This window comes from Sinohyriopsis cumingii, chromosome 12 (genome assembly GCF_028554795.1).
Source record: "Sinohyriopsis cumingii isolate HCF-2022 chromosome 12, ASM2855479v2, whole genome shotgun sequence".
In the NCBI taxonomy this organism is placed as follows: domain Eukaryota; kingdom Metazoa; phylum Mollusca; class Bivalvia; order Unionida; family Unionidae; genus Sinohyriopsis; species Sinohyriopsis cumingii.
This window is the reverse complement of record NC_142972.1, coordinates 101,398,515-101,421,815: the sequence shown is the minus strand read 5'-3', so window position 1 is coordinate 101,421,815 and position 23,301 is coordinate 101,398,515. Positions and strand designations below refer to the sequence as shown.

Sequence of the window (23,301 nt, the reverse complement as noted above, 5' to 3'; positions counted from 1 at the left end):
GTTTTCTCTTCCAGATAAGATTCTTATACTTTGCATCTATTTTTATATTTTACACTGTGATAGGAAATGTTTACTGCCGACATCATAGTTATATGACAGATTTTTTTAAATAGCTACATTAAAAATCCAAATCACACACACACACACACTTTGTATAACATGCACACAGATTGCTATCTTGAGTTACAAATGATTATTCTGATTTCTTTAGAATTAAAGGTATGGAAACAAAACTAATCAATGTTCATTATATTTTTGTTTCCTCATCCCAACATAATGCAGTTCAGCAAAGTAAAGTTAGAAGTTTTATTCAATATATTGAAATGACTTTACATGCCAATTTCTATGAATCTAGAGTTGTCAAATTTGTTGGCAGTTATACATTTTGTGGTTAAGTGCATGAGCACATATCTGACTTGTATGTTTTGGGAGAGTCATGAAATAGAAACTTCTGTTATGCAGGTTTTAGAAGTTAAATATTCTTTAATTCCATTCAATAATGGTCATATGTGAACTTTAAAACATTAAATTACATCCTGGAAATAATCTAGAAATTTGTTTTTAAAAATGCGTGGGAAGCATTGGTGGGGGCCATTGTGCCCCACTTTGTCAACTTTCTAAAATGAAGACTGCAATGTAATAAATAGAATGTTTACGAACCAGTATGATGGATAAATGTATATAAAACCTACAAGATGTCATGTATAAACATCTTACCAAAAACTCCACATTTCCGAAAGCAGAGATGGGCAGAAATTATCCACTATACAACTATAGATTTTTCTCATTTTTTTATACTTATAACAGGTGTGGGGAGAAAAAATTCACACAGCCAATAAGCCTAATACTGTACAGTAAAGAACCAAGAATATTTTTCTCACTAGAGGTGGCAGACAGGCATGAGAGACATCTAAATCTTATGGGTTAGTGACAGAAATTAACAATGAGGGAATTCAGATCAAGGTATTTATTACAGACGTAGATCATATGATATCAACCATCAGGATGAAGAATACTTTCTCATAATTTTTGAAAATCCCTTTTATGTATTTTTGATGTTTTCCTTGTCAAAAAAGAGGAACACTTTTTTCATACTGATTTTACAAGCTTACCTTGATTCTAGCAGACTTAACATTTGTCATTATTTGTCATCATTATTTAAAGCAAAGAAATAATGATTACCAAGAACATGAGACTGTATTGTGAGTAAAAAGCAAATAAAAGCAAAACTAACCAGTAATGATGTATGGAACACAAGTAAACAAGTCTTCTGCATGAATCCTTCTATGCAAAGTTAGCATGTCCCCAAGCTGATGTGTCAAATACATACTCTCATACATGATCTCATGGCATGAGAAGTCCATTTTTTGTCTCTATTACTATTAAATTTTTTTGAACAAGTTGGAAAACTATCCAAAAATTTAAAAGCCAAGCAATCTATAATCCTTAAAAATCTCATTGAGTGTTACAGCAATATCTCTTGAGCAGCTTTCAAAATACAGTAACAAAGGAAGGTAATTGTTTATCCTGGATGATTTTGACTTACAATCAACAGTTTCACATGCTAAAAGGTCATCAGACTTCCAGAAAGTAGTCACTGATGTTCTAGATGATGTCCTTATAAATTCCTCTCCAAATTTGACAAGTACAAGTTACCACAAACAGATATTTACAAGACAGTACAAGTTAACATAAACATATTCACAAGACAGTACAAGTTACCATGAAGAGATTCAAAAGACAGTTAAGTTGCCATGAACAGATATTCACAAGTTTGCATGTGTATCACATTCTTTCAAAAATGGAAGAGATGTTTTATGAAAACTAAAAACAAAACAAACACTGTACTTTCGAAGGAAGCTAACAAGACAATTGCTCAACTGTTTCTTCTTGATATTGTGGGTGAACTTTTCAAACAGAGACTTATGAAGGCAAAACAATAATCACCAGAGATTTTAAGATCAATGTATTCTTATTTTATATTAGTAGGTACATTTTGGAATCCTCGAGTACCAGACATGAAAGGACATTTGGTTTAACTGCTAGACATTAGTCTAACTTACACCGGTAGGTAGAATCAATTTGGAATCCTTGAGTACCAGATGCAGTAAGACATTTGGTTTAACTGTCTGGACTGTAGTCTAACTTACACCAGTAGGTAGGATCAATTTGGAATCCTTGACTACCAGATGCAGTAAGACATTTGGTTTAATTGTCTGGACAGTAGTCTAACTTACACCAGTAGGTAGGATCAATTAGGAATCCTTGAATACCAGATGCAGTAAGACATTTGGTTTAACTGTCTGGACAGTAGTCTAACTTACACCAGTAGGTAGGATCAATTAGGAATCCTTGAATACCAGATGCAGTAAGACATTTGGTTTAACTGTCTGGACAGTAGTCTAACTTACACCAGTAGGTAGGATCAATTAGGAATCCTTGAATACCAGATGCAGTAAGACATTTGGTTTAACTGTCTGGACTGTAGTCTAACTTACACCAGTAGGTAGGATCAGTTTGGAAACCATGACTACCAGATGCAGTAAGACATTTGGTTTAATTGTCTGGACTTTTTGAAGTTAAAGGAACAGACTCAGTAAGACATTTAATGTAACTGTCTCTTCTTTTTTTAAATTAAAAGGACAGACACAAAAGGCATTTAGTGTAACTGTCTGCACTTTTGTAAAATTAAAAAGCATGTGTATCACATGACTGAGAAATTGTTAAAGCTATGTTAAAAATCCTAATCACACACACACACACACACATTTCACTTGGTTGCCTTGCTATCTTTACTCAGTTATGATTGAGTAGGTTAATTTAAGATAGTTTAATTAGATTAAATACATCATAACATTTATAACAGTGTTTGACTGATCAACTGAAATGAGGTACCCGATGTATGACAGAGGCTGCTGGTTCTTAAGCATGTAGGATTTGTATGCTTTTTAACTTTGTTGTTTATTTCACCTCCTTTGATTCAAAAGAGGCAATTAATGTGATAATAGTAAAGGAGGCCCATTTTTTATTTAGTGCAACAACACAATGAATGCTTCCGCTAGTCCAATATCAAAACACGGTCAGAACTTGATTAGGTTCTCAGAGAAATGCTCGCGGACATGGCTGTTGTGATAGATTGACACATTTCAATTTAATTACAAGAGGACACATTGCACTTATGATGATTACATTTAAAAGGAACTAAAAGACAGAACTAGAACACAAATTTCAGTTAATAAAAAAAATTGGTATTTATTTATTAAAGTACTGCCTCCATTAGGCATAAGAGACATTTTCATTGATTGAAATTTCCTTGAATATCGTTAATTACAGTGTACTAAGATTGTCACTTGGAAAGAAAATGTAACAAATTTTTATTACTTCTTTTAAAGTTGACATTTCATAATTTTAATTAATATTTCCAGGTCCTATCTACCGTTTTTAACGATAAAACGAGCGGTATATCAAAGTTTCTGTTACCAATTTTGATCACGATTTTCTTCAAGTTCAACAAATAGGGATCGGTCTTGTGGTATTTTCTTATTTAAAATGGGATCATTGCCTGGCCCCGTGTTACAAGCGTGTTCGCGAGTTATCAGGATGCGAGTTGTCGAGGGAGTGGTGTACACTGAATAATCGCCATTTTAAGATAGGTGTGATAAAATTCAAAATAAGGAACAATGTTCAAAGAACAGTGAAATACACTGAATAATAAACACATTAAACTATGTGTAACAAAATTCTCAATAAAAACACTTTATAGCTTAAATAGCTGATACCTAACAGAAAACTTTTCTGTACAACCTCTGCATTTATGTATTACAAATGGTGCAAAGATATGTAACTCGTACATTTTAGAAGGTCTATGCAAAGTCATCATTTTTGTAAATCGACAAAGACAATATGTTAAAAATATTTCCGATTGCTAATTGGTTTTATCACACTGTTCATTGGCACTTCCAGAGGTACATGTTCCAGCAGTGAGAAATATTTCCCATCACTATTCTAGGTTAACACACTGTTCATTGGTACTTCCACAGGTTCTTATTCCAGAAATCCTGCTATAAACTTAGTACACAGACTGAATATGCATAGAGTTTGTTGCATAGTACCTCTTTGGAAGTCTGGTCCAAATGTCAGTCATGTGGAGTCCTACCTACAACTAATTTTTAATCATTTAATAGTGGTGTTGAGTCTATTTGATGTTTTAGTATTGAATGAAGATAGCTGAACAATTTGTAGATTGTTTAAACTTAAATTTGGATTCAAGCTGTAAGGAGTTGTCAGTAGATCCATTGCACTAATTTCAAGTTTTTTAAAAAAAATTCTGCCTTTGCATCTTAATCATCGAACAAAGCTTTTTCACCATTCACACCTGAATCGTCAAAACTCTTTCCACCATTCACACCTGAATCAAGCATAGCTTTTCCACTACTCACACCTGAATCAAACAAAGCTTTTCCACCATTCACACCTGAATCGTCAAAAATCTTTCCACCATTCACACCTGAATCAAACAAAGCTTTTCCACCATTCACACCTGAATCATGACAAATTTTGTATCATCACTTGTTCACATTCATGGCACAGGATTTATGATAGTTCATAAAATATTGGACTTAGTAATGGTACAGCTACTCTGTAAGTCGTTATCATTAAAATATTTCACAGTAAAATATACATTTTCAGTTAGCAAATTTATAAAGGTTGTATCACCATTGTTATCATGCATCACTTTGTTGTAAATCACACAGTTATTGCTATTTAGCACTTTCTGTTATAAATTATCACACAGTTATTGCTATTTAGCACTTTCTGGTCAGTAGCACATGGAATTGAGGTAGATAATGTCTCTTCAGGCCCTAACTTTCTTTCTTCTACTGTCTGCTGATACTGGACATCCAGATTGTTATATTCACAGTCCCACATAGGATTATCATCATTGTCAATTTCTGGTTTGTTGACTTTTGTCTATTCCTATGCCGGTATATATTATGCCTCAGCTGACTTATTTTGATTTTCTGACAATAAAAGATGCACAATTCAAACTCCTTACATATCTCATGTATATTTAGGACACATTGGATAGAAAAATAATCAACAATGTCCATTATCTAAAATCTGTAGCTTCCATCAAGTATAACAAAGTTAGGTCTCCAAGCTGCATGTGAGATTATGTAAAGTTATATTTCGATCTTGTTTTGTATAGTTCTACTGATCATATACCAGAATAACACATGGAATGGCCTGTCATTTGCGTATAGTTCAAATGATCACATACCAGAATAACATATGGAATAGCCTGTCCTTTGTGTAAAGTTCTATTGATCACATACCAGAATAACACCATGGAATGGCTAGTCCTTTGCGAATAGTTCAAATGATCACATACCAGAATAACACATGGAATTGCCTGTCCTTTGTGTATTGTTCTACTAATCACATACCATAATAACACATGGAATGGCCTGTTCTTTGTGTATAGTTCTACTGATCACATACCAGAATAACACATGGAATGGCCTGTTCTTTGTGTATAGTTCTACTGATGACCAGAATAACACATGGAATGGCCAGTCCTTTGTGTATAGTTCTACTGATCACATACCAGAATAACACATGGAATGGCCTGTCCTTTGTGTATAGTTCTACTAATCACATACCAGAATAACACATGGAATGGCCTGTTCTTTGTGTATAGTTCTACTGATCACATACCAGAATAACACATGGAATGGCCTGTCCTTTGTGTATAGTTCTACTGATGACATACCAGAATAACATATAGAATGGACATTCCTTTGCCTTTTAGCACAAGATATTTATGACTGCATGTCCTAAACTGCTTTGAGAATGGCCATGAAACTTAACTCAAAACATTCATCCCACAATCTACTTATTCTATATGAATAATGGTGCATTTTGGACAGTCTATCTGATCATCTTGAAAGTTGTTAATGCTAATCATCATGAATGGATGGTCATACTGAGATGGGGTGTTGGCTTCAAGACTTTGTATGTTGTGTCAGCTACTGTGGTGTCCTTAGGCAAGGCACATTACTCCTACTGCCTTGGTGTTAAATAACATCGTACACTAATAAAGAATAAACACATCATGGTTGTATGAGACTATTTTACCAATGAACAAGGACAGAACAAGGAACATTTGTGTCCTCACAGCAACATAACTAGGTGAATTCTAACTGTTGGTGATTGATAGTGCAGGGATGGTTCTGGCTTCTAAAATATTGTCACCCCAAAAATCGCCAACCTTGATATTTTGTCGCAAATTTTCAAAAAATTTGTCGCCAGAACAAGTAACGAATCTTTTTCCAAGTCTGTTAATGTTGTTATAGGGTTTAACACCATATTTCTTCACAAGAGATAGTCTATACATGGTAGCCAGTATTAATGGTGGATGAAGAACACGGGGAAAATCCTGGAAAGAACCACCAACCCATGAGAAGCTACTGGCAAGCTTTCTCACATACCCACTTTGGCCAAGCCTGAGTCTATTAAAGCAGTAGGCAATGAAAATTGAAAAATATGGGAGAGTTATTACTTTATTGACAACAAGCAATACAGCCATAATATTACAAAATAAATCATTACATGACTGTTTTGCACTAATTCCATGGTCTTTGCATCCTGCGTTGCCATTAGTGCATAGGTCACCTGAAATATATGCATTATCAAATGTAAAATAAGTACTTTCCTGACATCTACAATCTGTCTTTCTCTCTCATTTTTGTAATAGAAGCATCAGGTATTAAGCAAATCTATGTTATGTATATTATTTTCCAATAATAGTTTTGTAAGGAACTTTAGTTAATGACATTTTAATACTAAAACCCTGTGATCATACTTAAAAATATAAGATAAGTGACGTATAATGTGACCGTCGATTTCAAGCATTGAGGAATTAAATGCCCCCACCCCCATTTTATGGTTAGCTTCACAAAGTACAAGTCAACCAGGAGTTCAGAAATTTATTTTTGTCACTCTTTACATGCTTTGCTTGTTGTGAATTGCTTCCTAAATCCCACAAATGATCACTGGATGCTGTTGATTTTTTTCTTGACAAGCAAACTAGTATCTACATTCCCACCAATGAAACTTACATGAGTCAACACCTGGCATTAATGTACCTTGTATATAAGCATTAATTACCATCATTAAATTACAAGAAGGAATATCACAGAGCATATGTGCCGCACCCCCACCCCCCCAAAAAACTAATTCAGAATGAATGTTATTTAATAAGCAGAGTTATATGTATATATGAGTTAACAATAAGGAACTAAGGTGGGATATAAAATGTGGGAAATAGTTATTACATGTATGGTAGCTTGAGACCACATTTGAACTGTTAACATAAATTCCCACCCATTTTAGGCAGTGGTAGTTATAACAGAAAAGGTCATTGTTTATTTGTTGATCAATTGCTAGTGCTTTCACTCACTGTAGAACAGGCGGTTTCTCTGAAGTATGTCAAAGAGGCTTGAGTCTAACCTTCAGCTATTGTGCAGTTTGGGCTTAGCTGACCAGAATAGGAAATGGGGGCACGTTGGTGGGAGGATAATGCACTCCACAAGGGGAAATGGCATGTCCTTTGAGAAATTCATGTGTATTGGACCCGAAAAATTGGTGAATATTTAGTAAAAACGATGCTTAAATATGTCACAAAAAAAAATTCCTGATGGAATGTCCCAATCTGCATGTTTTCAGATTCATTCTCCCAGCTTGGTTTTTGAAAGTTTTTTTTTATTGCTATAATAACTGTATGGTATTTGCAAAATTTATTCAACGGCTAATTGAATTCTTTGGAAATCTTTCTGTACATTTTAAACTTAAGCACAGAAGGGGCATTTTTCATTGTAACATATTCAGATTTTTTTTGAACTATTGGAATTGAAAGGACATGTAAGAAATAGGAATTCATTCACCATGCTGTAAGTTAATTTAATTCATTCACTACTGTATTTTGAAAAATAAATTATTTTCAATTATGCAAAACGTGTTTGTTTTGCTATTTCTTGTTGCGTAATTTAAGTCCCTGGAGTCCTAACATGGGATTGATGGCAAAAGTAAAAGATCAGTGAACAAAATTAACATACAGTACTTACCCCGCCTGGATTTGTTTGGTGTCACACCATCTTCAAATTATCACAGCCAGTTGTAAATTAATTGACAACTTGTCCCTTGATACATGTATCGCAGAACATCTGCTTTAACTTTTTATCACATCTCAGCCACAGACACCCAAGTTTCCAGCTGTCGAGAAATTGTCGGGAACTTTGACCCGTTCATCATGCATTTGAAATATTACTACCATCACTACATGTAGATGATGTTGGACTGTCAGGTATAACATCAAGCTCAACGACTGTGTTGTCTGATTAATTTGCACTAAATCAAAATGCTGTAAATTTTGTTGACTTACTCTTAGGACGAGAAGATGAATACGCAACGTCTAACTTGCGCTTACCCACGGTAAAGTTGCACTGTTGACAGTATATAATTCTGATTGAGACTTTTTCCATTTGCTTTGTATTTATACACAGCAATTGGTACTTCAAAGGTATTCAGTTTCCTTTGAAGTTTCAGCAAAACTATTTTATTAGTACATTTAAAAAAATGTATATAAGAATCAGCTGTAGTTCAATTAATTTTTAGCTGTTTCTGTTTGCTTCTTCGGAGGTCAGTCGATTGTAGGTATAGTCTGGTGACTGAATGTGTCACAGCATACAGTACTCAGGCCAGATGTCAACATAAGCAGACTATGATGTAACAGCGCAGTGTAGAGATGGGTTTGTCAATACAAACAAAGGATTTGTTTATATGATAGATTCCAGTGCATTGTGTATACAAGTTTGTGGCTTCCTTTTGTGGTCCCTATGCATTTCTACACTCCAAATTTATGATTGTACATACAAATCGAACAGCTAAAATGGCTGTCACCAAGCAAATCGCCACATGGTATACTTGATTGCCAATAAGAGAAAAAAAATCACAATTTGCATCACTGGCGAAGCCCAGGATGATCCCTGATAGTATATTGTTCAACATTACATGAGTCAACCAGATCCCAACTTTCCCACTGACTTGTCACTTTGAAACCTGAAATGAAAAATTACTATACAACACATGCAAATGATCCAGAAATAAAACTGAAGAAATAAACAAGTTTGCAATAAAAAGACTTAAAGTTGGGAGGTATTATGGGGAGAAATGGATGGGTTCAAATCCGACTGGATCACAGCATCCATTAGAAGAAACCAGAATTAAAGTGTACTAATAATTAATATGCTGAAAATAGAATAAAGTTCTTATCTTAATAATTCAAGTGTTTTCATTATTTGGAAAGAAAGAGTTTGGAGAATGTTGTTTTAAATTTATTAGAAACTGAGAGATATTGACTAGCTTTATTGTGAATTGAAATAATATTTTGAAAATATTGGTATCAAAAAGATCTTACAAACATGAAAATTCAAAGACATTATGATGGTCATTCATGTAATGAATTTATTAATGTCTGCAAAAATAATTAACTTTCTCAATATAAGCTTTGCATCTGTCATTGTCAGTTCAGAATATATTATGGTTATATGCAATTTCATTGTCCATATTTGTGTATCAACATTGCCATATCTGTGTACCAAAGAGAAGCATAGGTAAAAAAAAACAACACTTTTAACATGTGAAAACAAGAGCTAATTGATCTTAGCAATAATTCTCACTTAATTGTTTTAAACATTAATAGGGGTCATATCCATGTAGTGACATTGCCAAAGAGAAGCAGAGGTCAAGAAAACAAAACAAAAACAGCAAAATATACCAGAAATAATACAGCTCAAAGAAGGTGAAGAATTGTTTTGTTTCTTTGCAATATAAAGTGATTCTGGGTGAAATCTGGATTATAAAGTTATTATGAACCTTTATTAATCAGAAATATGTCACTAGTTGTCACCAGTTGGTGATCTTCTGAAGGAGAAAAAAATACAGCCTTAAAAAAAAAACAACTTTGCAGTAAACTAAGATATATATATATATATTTTTAATTGAATTGTCATATAGTGATTTATATTAATTAACCACAATGGTTCAAAGTAGTATATTTTCCTTTTTATTTGAAAGGAACAAAGACGAGAAAATTGAGACAAGAACTTTTGTTTGACTTACCTTAGACAAATATGTGCAGGCAGTACCACAGAAAACACGAGGACAATCTAACGGTAGCAACATTCCTACCTCCTCTACCAGCACTGGAAAGTGTGCATATCCATCTGGAAGAAAAGGGTAAATAAATAAAATCATACAAACACATGTAATTTCTATTGGTCATACACATGAAATAAGATTCACTGGCTTCAGTGAACATATAAAAGAACTTCAAAATTACTTAAGCAGTTTTACTGATATTTGCATTATTATTTAGTGTCCCTATAATACTGCATTATATCAATTTTTTATTGTCAAAAACAAAGTATTTAAAACTTGATATAGTATAAATGGAAATAGCTGAGTGTACAACATATATTGGTAGCAATTTTCAATACAAATCAGTTTACATAAGGTGGACTAACATGTATGCATATATCAGAGCCTTGTGATAGTTATGGTTTAATTTACTTATCAGGGATGAGGTGTTGGCTGCATATCAAATATCCTCAAGTTCTTCAGAGTTCTTGAGGTGGGATGGAAAGTCAATTTGGAAATAGGGTCTTGTACAGCGGAATGGGCAATATGTGATCAATGTCCTTACTCATCAGAAATGTTGAACTCTAAATGGATTATGTCAAGGGGAAATCCACCTGAAGAGAAAAATAAGAATAGAAAGTTTATTTGATTCACATTAGATCAATGTGTGGAGGCATTACCAAGGCATTACAATGACAATCCATTGGCATAAGTCAAGTACTACTACGTTCCCTTCCAGCACCAAACATTTCAGGTGGAAAAGTGTGCATATCCAGCTGTAATAAAAGGGTAAATAATTTAAAGCATAGACACACATGAAGTTAAAATTTATTTGCTTCAGTTAAACCAGCGAAGAATTTTTTTAAAAAAACAGTAAGCTTTTTCCCTGAGAAATTATGAAAACAGAGTATACTGTAATATGCATAATCATTTAATGGTACTCTAATATTGTATTATCAATCTTCTCATTATTTACCAAAACAAATACTGAAAATGTGACTTATTTCTTGAAAACAATATGCATTATGAAGAAAGATAACTGAGTGAAATACCTACACTTGTGTAGCAATTTTCTTTCCATGACTTAATTCTCAATGTAATACAAGTTAATTCACATAAAAGTGAATTAAATTATAAGCAGTATATACAAAAAACTATTAGATAGTGAGAGGTTACATAATCAGAGACCTATACATACATCTTTATATATATATAGCAGAGAGCCTGAGGCTAGTTATGATTTAATTTTTTTGTCAGAGACAAGGAGTCAGCCACACACTGTATTGCAAATGTGCAGAAGAATGCTTTAGTGTGGAACACCTCCTTCCAGGAACATGTCCAAATATCCCCAAGCTGTTCTGGGTTTTTGCGATGGAATCAAGAGTCAGAGGAACAATAGGTGTTTGGTAGGAGAGAACAGGCAAATATGTGACAGATATAACTACAAGTCAGAAATGTTTAACCTCTATGAGGAAATTTATACAGATATTCCTGGATGTAAATCAGCCAATATCAATAGGGGGTTAGAAGTGCGGTTGACACAAGCGTACATTGGAAATGCTGGGTTAAGGAAATTACTTGTCTGCCAGTATTCCTGCCCCTTCCCAAAAGGGGATGCAAAAGGTTTCAAGCAGAATTTTTACTGACATTATACAAGAAAATATTTTGGATATGCAGGCTTGTAGACATAACATAAATCAATAGGTCAAGGGAAAACACACCTGATAACAATGATGTACATGATGGGTCATACAATAATCCTTTGTATTCAGGATCTGTTAAAATTCCATTGCAGCCAGCAACACAAGTCTGCTACATACATGCTGAAAATGAAAAATCCTGACAACATAAAATAAATAGCATTTTCATCTCTAACCGCAAATTAGATAAACTTGATATAAAATACAAGAACTGTGATTGCACTGCAAATAAAACTCTAGAAAATAATACTGGTGATAGAGAAACCTGGGTGGGTCTGAGAATGTTTTCGTTTCCTGGAAGATAATTTTAAAGTGCATCATACTAAGGATCAGATATGGCAGCTATGTGGCTGTGGTGAACCTGTACAATGAGGGGCTTACTCAGACCATCTTTGAAAACTTTATTGATACCTGACATTCTCAAAAAACCATAGTAAATATATATTTAGACATGATCAAATTTGGTTCATATGATGCCAGGGTTTACCAAAGCCACTAGACAGAAAAAAAATGCATGAGAGGTCAAATGTAGTTTGAAAATGCATTTAACAGACTTCATGGGGATACGGAAAGAGGGAAGGGTTGCACATTGTACAGTGAAGATACTAATGTATAGTATTACAGGTAAGATCAGTTTGTGTAGTAATGATTCACATTCATGTATGTGTAATTTGGTTGGAAAAAGTCCATACTTACCATTAAATTCTAAAATGGGAGTAACAAAACAGTCAGATGGCACATTGTAGGATTGTAGTAATTATCATTTAGGACCATGGAATCAGGAGAAAACAAAACTGGACACAGTTGAAAGTCAGATTATAAGACATTTATTGCCAAGACACATAACCTGGACAAGAAATTTTCCTGGTAGAATGCAGTGTAAATTAATACTACTATGGAATGGTGAAGAAAGGTGATGGTAGTAATCTTCCAGGGAGAATTCAGTGGGTTCAAATCCCACTGGGGCTGACATCGTTTGTTTATGGTAGTATCACTAGATTGGAAAGACAAAGTTTAGTAGAAAGATGTTCTTGTACAATTCTCATATTTTTGTAAAGTATGAGTTTTCAGATGATGTGTATTATATACAGTATATTTATAGTACAGATATGGTTGTCTTGTGTCATCAGAATTGTTTTCATCATATTTTATTGATAAAACATTGGACTCCTGTGTTCAGGGTAATGCTACGCTATCCTCAGGATTTTATGATATTGATATGTTTTATTATGAATGTTTACAGTATCTTGTATATGAACATTGTTTCATGACTATTAACAGTGAGGTTGATTTTTCTTTAATTTGTCACTATTAACTGTTAAGTAGTAATTTCTAAGAGAATGACAATATTTTATACAGCCTTTTTCATTTAATGTGTATTTTTGTATGTTACTGCCTCCAACAACGTGCTTTGTTTTGTCAAGATTTTGCATTTATACAGATTTTGTGTTTGTCCAGAATTTGATCAAAGAGAAATTCTAACTTGTATAAAATAATTCTAAGAAGTAATAATATTACCTAATTAAAGTAATATCTGGTACATTTCTTTGATAAGATTTATAATTCCAGGTTGGTAGAATTTTAGTCTTACTAAGTAAACCAAATGTTAGATTTCCTTATTTTTATTGTTCATTTATAAATTAAGAAAATACAATTTTCAAGTACACATGAAATTGTGGCATGCTGAGAAAGCTTTATTTTGTGAAACTTGTAATATGGTAATTAAATAACGTCAATAGTGTTGTATTTAAATGAAATTAAAAACACGCAAATAAGAAGAAAGAAGAGAGAACAAAAAAGTAACAGTTTAGTTATTCTTGATTTATTTACTACATCATAAATAGCATGCATTTCTTTCTTTGTAATCTATTTTGTCTTTCTTGACTGTATTATACAAACATATCAGGAAATACACCACTTGCATAATTTTTCTACCTTTTTTTCATCTAAAGCCAGTACCAGGTGAACCTTGAATGTGATATGACTGGAAGAGCCTTGACAAACAGTCATAATAATACTACCATTGTTTAAACCCCACCCCCACCCCCCACCCCGTACCCAGCCTGCTGTATGAATGGCTGATAGTGTAGGGGAGGTAACTGTCTTTTGCACCTCTTATATTAGAATGTAAACTAGTTAGTTTTTCCATCTTTAGTGCATTTGAGGAAGGTTGTACGATACAATTCACACTGGTATGGTTTTCCTTAGCATGTATTTCAGACAATTGGAACATCCTCTGCCTTTTCCATTAAGTTGACACACAAACCACGGAAACTTTAATCACAAATGTTACTTCCAGGTCAGTACCCACAAAAAGAAATCCAGTAGAAATATTCCAACAAATGATTTGAATTATCTTTTTTATAACTCAATACATACATAAGTTACATGCCTCACATGCAAATGTCCACTCTTGTTTAGATCAAAATCAGATGTTTAGTTGATGGTATGTGATCTATAATGCATTGGTCAAGAACATAATTGGTTGCATGCACATTAAATATCCTCAAATGTTATTTTATTTATGAATTATTATCAAAATGAATTAGTCTCTATGTGGCAAAGATAAAAAAGCAATGTCAGAAGCAGAACTAATGTGTATGAGGGAAATTTCAAGGGAAGTTTACAAACTGGTGAAAGCAACTGCAAGTATCTTAGCATGATATCAACGTCCCATTTGACTACATTCTTGGGTAAATTGGGTCTCTTGTTAAACGCTCATCTACTGAACCATATAATCTGTGGGTGTTTTGAATAATTTTAACCATCTGACAAAACTTTAAATATGTTAATAGCAGATATGGCTATACTGACAGCACTAATCCTTATCCATTATGAAAGAGAAGAGGTAAGTATTCCAAAACAAAATCCACAAATAAGCAAAATGGATAGATCTGATTTTGACCATAAAAGTACAGCAATCAATGGAGATCATGTCTGATATTGTAAATGTGTTGTCTTTCATGTGTAGCATAAAATGTCAGAAATTGACCCTGTTAAGTTTGTTTTCCATAGCCTCCTTGATAATTCAGTGCACAAAGAATTTTTTTTTTAGAAACAGGCCCTGGGCTACTGACTTAAACTCACAAGCCCTGACTGAAATTCCACAAGCCCGAACTCGTACCTGTCAACTCTCATGCCTGGGAGAAAAAAACCTCTTTTCCTTTAATTGCTGCTATTGAAACTAAAATTAGAGGGGCTATGGGAGTTGGGCTATCAGATCTTTTGAGCACTGTAACTGAAACACTTCCAGGCAGAGCCTTTCCAGTGGATGCATTATAGTGAGGTACTGTGAAGAAGCAAATTTCTGAATGCTCTGGGCTGTGTGTATGATACAAAAGACAATAATGTCCCCTGTGTTAATTATTGTATGTTCAATCACACTGAACAGCAACATTTATTTAGTTTTACTTCCCCAAACATTTGACTTTTTTATTTTATATTGGATCCTGGTCGATGTCTTAGATTCCAACTCCATGTGTCAAAGTATAAGACTGAGTGGATAGGTTATCTCCCCATGTCCATTATTTGAGAAAGAGAATCTGCAGTAGCATGCATATCTGAATTTAACACTAAAATGGTATATGGGACTCTTATATAACAAGAAGTTTTACACTAAAATGGTATATGGGACTTCTATATAACAAGAAGTTTTACACTAAAATGGTATATGGGACTCTTATATAACAATAAGTTTTACATTAAAATGGTATATGAGACTTTTATATAACAAGACGTTTGACACTAAAATGGTATATGGGACTCTTATATAACAAGAATTTTAACATTAAAATGGTATATGGGACATTTATATAACAAGAATTTTAGCACTAAAATGGTATATGTGACTTTTATATTACAAGACTTTTACCATTAAAATGATATTTAGGACTTTTATATTACAAAAATGTTAACACTAAAATGGTATTTGGATTTTTACATTACAAGAATTTAACACCAATTCATTTAAATTAGCTTTCTATAACTGATCTTAATAAGTACATGTATAGCTTTCTATAACTGATCTTAATAAGTACATGTATATGGTAACTATGTCCCACAAACAAATGTTCATTCTTGTTTAGATTGTATGGGGATCAGAATGACATTTAAATGTCTCATATGTAAATGTCTATTTTTGTTTAGAGTGTTTGGGGATCTTAATAAGTACATTGTAACATGTCCCACATGAAAATGTCCATTCTCTTTTAGACAGATTGGCAACGTGAACAACTACATGGTTACATGTCATATATGGGGGCCCTGAGTGGCCGAGTCATCTAAAGCGCTCACCATTCTGGATCACTGCCATCTCACCTCTGTCTGCGTGGGTTCGAGTCCAAGGCTCGGCTAGTGTTGGTACGTGGGAAAACCTGCCAGTACCTTCTCGTGGGTTGGTGGTTCTTCCCTGGGTTTTACAGGGTTCTTCTTCTACCAGTTATACTGTCTGCCATGTATAGCCTATCTTGTGCTGAAAAATGGCGTTAAACCCTAGAACAACAACTACAACATGTCATATATGCAAATGTCCATTCTTGCAAATGATTCAAGGGGAAATAGCATTATTGCATTATTCAAGATGTTTTTAGAGAAATATTTAAGGGAAGCTGCTATACTGTATTTCACGTAATTTTTCATACATGAAAAATATTAATTCCAGTGTACAAAAAATTATATGTAAAAAAATAATTATCATTTTGTGGTACTGACTGTGTAAAAAAATAAAAGGATCATACCCAAACAAGTTCTAAGGAAGACATGCTACTTGACAACCTAACAAACGTACAAAATAAACATATTTTCTGTCTCATTCTGCTCAACTAAAATCAACTAAAAAATACAATTACAATAAAAAATAAAAGTACTCAAAAAAGATTTTTCTTGTTATTAGTGAACAAGAGAGAGAGGATAATGTCTCATTGTGCAAGCTGGTCCGCATTTAGAGCATACTTCTTCGTAGCTGTTATATTGTGTAATGTTGGCAAAATGATTAAGATGGTTTGAACATGTATTAATTATGGATATTATTTATTGGTAAATTGTACACAACGATACAAGTTCACATTGTCAAGAAATTAAATGCAACTTGTATTCTTACAGCAACAATAATCTCATTATCAAATTGCAATAAAATAAAGAACTTGAAAATTCGTTTTAGTTAATGCGTGTGAGCATGTGTTTGTATCAGAGAGAAAGAGTGAGAGAGAGAAAAGAAACCAAATTTTGTCAGTGTACAAAACCATATTTTTGGGGGCAGTTTAATTTTGTAGCTTTTGCAGAGAGAACAATGACTATTTTCAGTTACCTGGCGATTGTGTGTGTGTGTGTGATTATGATTTTTTACGTAGCTTTAACAATTTTCAGTCATATCGCTATGATGACTGCAATGTGGCAGTTTATAGTGATGTCTAGCACTGGGGCATCACACCACAGACTTGTAGCATGATGTCCGACCCAGTCATATCATCCTGACACCAGCCCGACCAGTCATAACACTAACCTCTTAATGCAGCGCCTAGCGAGCTGTTAGTACCATTTTTGTAAGTCTTTGGTATGACTCGGCCGGGGTTTGAACCCACGACCTCCCGCTTCTGAGGTGGATGCTCTAACCACTAGGCCACCTGTGTGGTGTACCTGACGATTGTGATAATCCTCATGTATTATGACATTACTATATTCCATTATCAATAAACACCTCTAAATCAACAATTCTTCCTGGTTATAATTACGATATCCATTGTGACAATAACCACATGGCTATGCATTGTTATGCGGATGTGCCTCAACAAGAAGAAGAAGCAGCAGAAGAGAATCACAGACAGGTTTTCCAACCAAAATGAAAGCTTCTACAGAAACAATTTCGTAGGTGACCTTTATTTTCATTTCTGAAGGCTGCTATGAGGTGTTATTTTCGATATTAGCAGACTGGCATGCATATGGCGCATACATAAAAAACATCACCGCGCAGGCAAATATTTTTTGAAACAAAGCAGAAAATAATTTTACGGTGACTTTCTAAAGGCTGCTGTTTTTGGTCAAAATATTTGATCAAGAAAAAAATATTGTCATAAATTAAAATCACTTGTATATAAATAATGTCATCTGTCGGAGAGCCACATTCTGCTAGATCAGCATGAGAAAAATTAGCTGCGATAAAAGCGTATCTTCCTGTGAGAGAATCTGTCAAGAGAAAAATAAGAGCATACGAGGACGCGAAAAGCGGATTTAGTGAATTATCTACGGAATTACTCAAACCAGTGACTGAAACAACCGAGAAAGTTATATTTGGAGATATTAAAGATCCTGAGGTAAGAAAACGCGGTGTTGTTCCCGTGTTAAAAGATACTGAGGAACGAATTCGACTTCAGCCACCACCTGTGGTTCAGGTCGTACCTGCGGATGTGCCTCAAGAAGAAGAAGAAGAAGAAGAAGAACCTGCTAAAAGTTTTACTCCATGGGGAATATCCAGAATGAATCAGTACCCACTTAATAACCGGGATGATTTTAGTGAATTTGGTGAATTTGCTTATAGATCTTTCGGAGACAAAGACAGATTTTTAAATCCCGATGTTGAAATTAAGACACGTCAAATGTTTGCCGATCATATGTTCAAGGCAAGGTTGGGTATCGCCAGAATAACTGATAAACGAAAGGTTGGGAGTAATTATCAAGCGTTCATGCGTGGATATAATAGAGCAAAGATGGAAACTGCACCAGGGGAAGAAATTTTACTACCAGAATCAAGACCGTTATCTGAGTACGTATTTAACTTAAATGCCGTTAAATCGTTGAAAGATATACCCAGAGTAGCTGAAATTGCTGCATATGATTATGAGAGTCGAGATAAATATTTATTGCCAGAATATGTCGATCGCTTTAGTGAAGAGGAATGGCCACTTTTTTTTTGTATTTTGATCATGTGGATAAAAAAATTGATCAAAATGATCCTGGTTATAAAAATTTTCTCAGAAGAGTGAATGAACTAAAACAACGACAAGAAGAAGAACTAAAAAAAGAAGAAGAACTAAAAAGAGAATCTCAAGAAGATATTCCACCAGAACAAGCAAAAATAGATGGTATGCAGGTCGAAAATATGTTTCTAGACAAAGCTCTTGGAAAATTAAGATCATTTAGTTCAGATGATGTGGTTAAAGTAGCCGCATTTGAGTATGACAGGAGAAGAAATTACCTAAAACAAGCCAATATTAGGCAAATTTCTCATCATGACTGGATTCCTGCGGTATATTTTGCCTACAAGGGTGGACGAGTTAATCTTGAAGATCCGGACTATAAGGAATTTAGAAAAAATATGTTTCGAGAACGAATTAAGGCTGCAGAAATAAAGGAAGAATTCTTCTCACCACCACAATCACCTAGTGCTACCGGCAGTGGTTATAATACAATTTGTCCTGATAGCGTTGTCAACGACGTATCTCGACTAGAAGTACTTATCGGAGGGAAACGAGCTGGAAATAACTCGCGTGAAATAATCAAGGAAGCTTCGGATATTTCTCAACGATTCTTTCGTGGTGGTATCATAGATGTACATATCTATAGAAATCTCATCGATGAACTTATTGACGAATACAGCGATTAGTTATTAGATAAATAAATAATGATCGTTCACAAATATCAACGCAGACCTACGCAGGTTCGCGTGGTGAATTCCCGATTGCCGGTATACAAATACATTCATGGAAATGGATTTGGTGATACCGTCACAAGTCTTGTTACAAGAATTGCTCCCAAAATTGGACCTCTCGCTAAGCAATTAGCGATGAAAGCCATGGGAAAAATTGGCGAAAAAGTTCTCTCCAGCGTCGGTGATTGAGCGAGTAAAGGCCTCAAATTTGTTAAAGGTAAAGTTTCAGATTTAGTAGGCAGAAAGAAAAAACCGCCACCCACGCAAGTTAAATTACCTAGCACTGACGTTATGCCTAGCGATATTAGTAAAATAATAAATGGCGCGGCAAATCAGAAATTAACAGAATTAGTGAATCAGGAAGTCAGTAAAGAAATTAATAAATTAACAAATCAAGAAATTAACAAAATAGCGAATCAAGAAATTAACAAAATAGCGCGTCAGGAACAATTAACAAATCAAATATCACGTCAGGAACCAGTAAATACAAGTTTTATATCAGGTAGTGGTCTTCGTTTTAGAAGATAATCTTTATAATAATGTTTGCACGGACATCCAACGAGGCATTCGACATTGACGAACCCGTAAGTAAGGACACGTCGGTGCGTGATTATCAATTTTATTCGTATTACGCAGTTGATCCGAATAGTGAAAATCGCATTGAAATTCAGGTTCATGACACAACAAGATATTTTCTTCCATCTGAGGCGTTTATCGAAGTTACTGGGGAAATTTTAAGGACAAACAATACTGCCTACGACGATAATTTCAGGATCGGATTTGTCAATAATGGCATTATGGCATTATTTAAGAGCGCCACATACATGATTGATGGAAGAGAGATCGAGTCAATTACAGATAATGTTGATATTGCTACGACAATTATAGACCTAGCTGGGTACTCAGATGATTTTACCAGATCAGCTGGTCCAAGTATGATGTTTGCCAAGGATAATTCTGATCATCCTGATCATGTGCAGTATATTAAAGTACTAGCAGCACAAACTACAACTGCGCCTAATCAGCCAGTTGGCCCTGAATATGAGGACACGGAGGGTGTTGCTTTTGAAATCATAAAAAAAATTAATCTCAGATACAACCTTGGATTTGCCACGCGAAGATCCATGTTAACGGCAGGTCGTAGGAGATTTTCTTGCGTAATTCCATTATCACATGTGTTCGGATTTTGCAGGCATTTTAGAAAAGTTATTTTTGGAGCGAAACACACAATTACTTTCATTCGAAATGGTAGCAATAATGCCATCTGGCGAGCAGCTGGTGCCGCTGATGTACCTTTTAACGGCAAAGTAATATTAGATAAATTTGCCCTCTGGATGCCAGCAATAACTCCATCGATGTTCGAAGATCAAAAATTACTATCGTTTATGGATCAAGGTGGTAAATCAATTATGTCGTGGTTAACAACAACTACTGACTCTATCGACATGAATATTAACGGTAATTTTACCTGGCGTATTGCCTCACAACAAGGTGTCTCTGCACCTAGACATATCTTCATTGCTCTTCAAAACGTTAACAGATATGATCAGCAGCATAGTCATATGATATTTGATAATTTCAACGCTAGCGAGGTATCACTGAGAATAAATGGACAACAGGAACCATCTGAGGAAATATCGATCGATTTTGAAACTAAGTCGACAGCTCGTGCATATCATCGCTTGTTAAGTTATATGGGTCGAGATCAAAATATTGACACAGGATTGCAAATATCACAGATTTCAATACTCACTACCCAATCTATTATTTTTCACTAGAACATCTTGATTTGGTAAAACAATCTGTCGTCGATATACATTTCAAGGCCAGAATTAACACAGGTTGAGCACCTGCTAGAGCATTCGCGGTGATACTTAGCGACAGAACCATGCTTTTAGAAGGTATTAGTGGCCGAATGAGAGTCATCGACACACCAGTGGAGAAAATGTGATCTAAATTTAGATCAAACGAATTACAATAGATGCCATACGATCATGTTAGTGTGACTCTGACTCCCAGTCAGGTAAAAAAAAACTCCAATTGTCGATGACAAAAAAATGCGGGGTAAAATTAATTCTAAAAAACGCTCAAATTCATGGTGGTCCAAATAAATTATCATTAACTAAGACTCAACATGGACATTTTACCAAGGCTAAATCGGCGAATTCAGGCATTCACGTTAGTCTTAGTCCTGGTGCCATCAAAGATATGATTAAAGTCGGCGGATTGTTAACACTGCTAGGATTAATTCTGGGATTATTAGCCGCTGCTGCTCCGGTAATAGCAAAAGGCGCGCTAGCGGGTGCGGCCGGATTCGGAGCCAGGAAACTACTAGAAAAAGTAACCAGAGGAAAATATGGTTAAAAAAAAAAGGAGGCATGACATTAATGGTCCTGGGGGAACCAAATTACGGAGAATTAATCAAACGGGCAATATCAAAGCAGAAGCGAGGCAGCGGCGCTTATCTACGACGGCCGAGATATGGAGACGGCTTAAAACAACCAGGAACTTATCCCAAATTCAGATGCGGCATGAAAATAAATATACCCGACCCAACAATGGCAAGGGTTCTCCTTGCGATGCACAAGCAGGGCAGCGGCGCTTATCTACGACGGCCGAGATATGGACGCGACCTAAAACTAGCATAACTCCTATGTCAAATTTAGATTTATCTAACGAGGCAGCGCATAGAAAGATAAAATTCTTCAGAGGCGTATTTATGCGAGATCAGCTTCCTGACAAACCGAACCGTAACGAATCTGGGATAATAAATCTCGACTCAAATACTGGCCCGGGAACACACTGGGTCGCTTACGCGATAAGTCCGCATGAAGTCATTTATTTTGACTCATACGGGTTGGCGCCACCGAAGGAATTCCTCAAATACGTATCAAAGTTAAATACTCCGATTTTATATTCGACGCTGCCAACACAGACATTAACGGATCCACCGATATGTGGTCCTGAGTCAATTAATGTTCTTGATGCAATTTCACGTGCAACTGATCCGTATAGCAAAACAGTACTTAAATATACATCTAATAAATATGGTTGACATTTATGGAAGATCCGTATTCAGGGTAAAAAAACTCCAACTGATATTGATTTATCCAAATACGCAACTAAAGACGATCTTAATAATTTGCTATCAATAACAGGAATAGATCCTGACGATGTCGCTATTTTTCAAGATCAACACGGGAAATTACGAATCAGTAATGTTAAAATAGGCGATATAATCAAGCGAGATGAATATAACGCTCACGTGGGCGAATTCAACGTTATTAAAAAAATCAGCGAGGACATCGCAGCACTGAATAATTTAATAACAAACATTAATAACTTAATGCGTAGTAAGGTTGATATGTCGTTGTACGACAGAGAAATTCGCGACATTAACGTAAAAATTGCCAACATTAATAGGAAAATCACTGAAATTAGCGCCACCGTTGATTTATTTGGTGGAACAAGCGCGCTGATTCCTGGAATTATCACTAAGACAAGTTTTATTAAATTTCCACCAACAACAACGCCAAATCAATTTGTAAATTTAACATTCACGACAATGTCGGGATTAGCAACATGGACGCCAGAAAATAACGTTTACGTATACGGCGCCGATCACCGGCCTGTATCAGTTATACGTTTTATCCAAGGTGAGATTCAGAATAATAGCTAAAAAATATAAATGGCGACACACCAGCGATATATTTCTTGGATTCCTAAATATTCCACTAGAAAAAGATTCCGAAGAATCAT

The 23,301-nt window shown here is 34.8% G+C and overlaps 2 long non-coding RNA genes across 6 annotated transcripts in view; both read right to left on the bottom strand.

The window, feature by feature from the left end:
* Positions 1-815: 815 nt before the first annotated feature.
* LOC149787107 (uncharacterized) overlaps positions 816-23,301 on the bottom strand; it is a 458,590-nt gene continuing 436,104 nt past the window's right edge. Inside the window, exon 7 of the long non-coding RNA XR_016425102.1 lies at positions 816-4,474. This is a non-coding gene — a long non-coding RNA (uncharacterized LOC149787107). The remainder of the gene's footprint in view (positions 4,475-23,301) is intronic.
* The window catches only part of LOC149787115 (uncharacterized), a 35,574-nt gene continuing 18,806 nt past the window's right edge, over positions 6,534-23,301 (bottom strand). Inside the window, exons 4-8 of one of the 5 annotated variants that reach the window (XR_016425096.1) lie at positions 11,922-12,023; positions 10,633-10,976; positions 10,183-10,286; positions 8,127-9,120; positions 6,534-6,675 (exon numbers count right to left, since the gene is read on the bottom strand). This is a non-coding gene — a long non-coding RNA (uncharacterized LOC149787115). The other 4 variants (XR_016425097.1, XR_016425095.1, XR_016425099.1 and 1 more) reach the window with 4 other exon arrangements.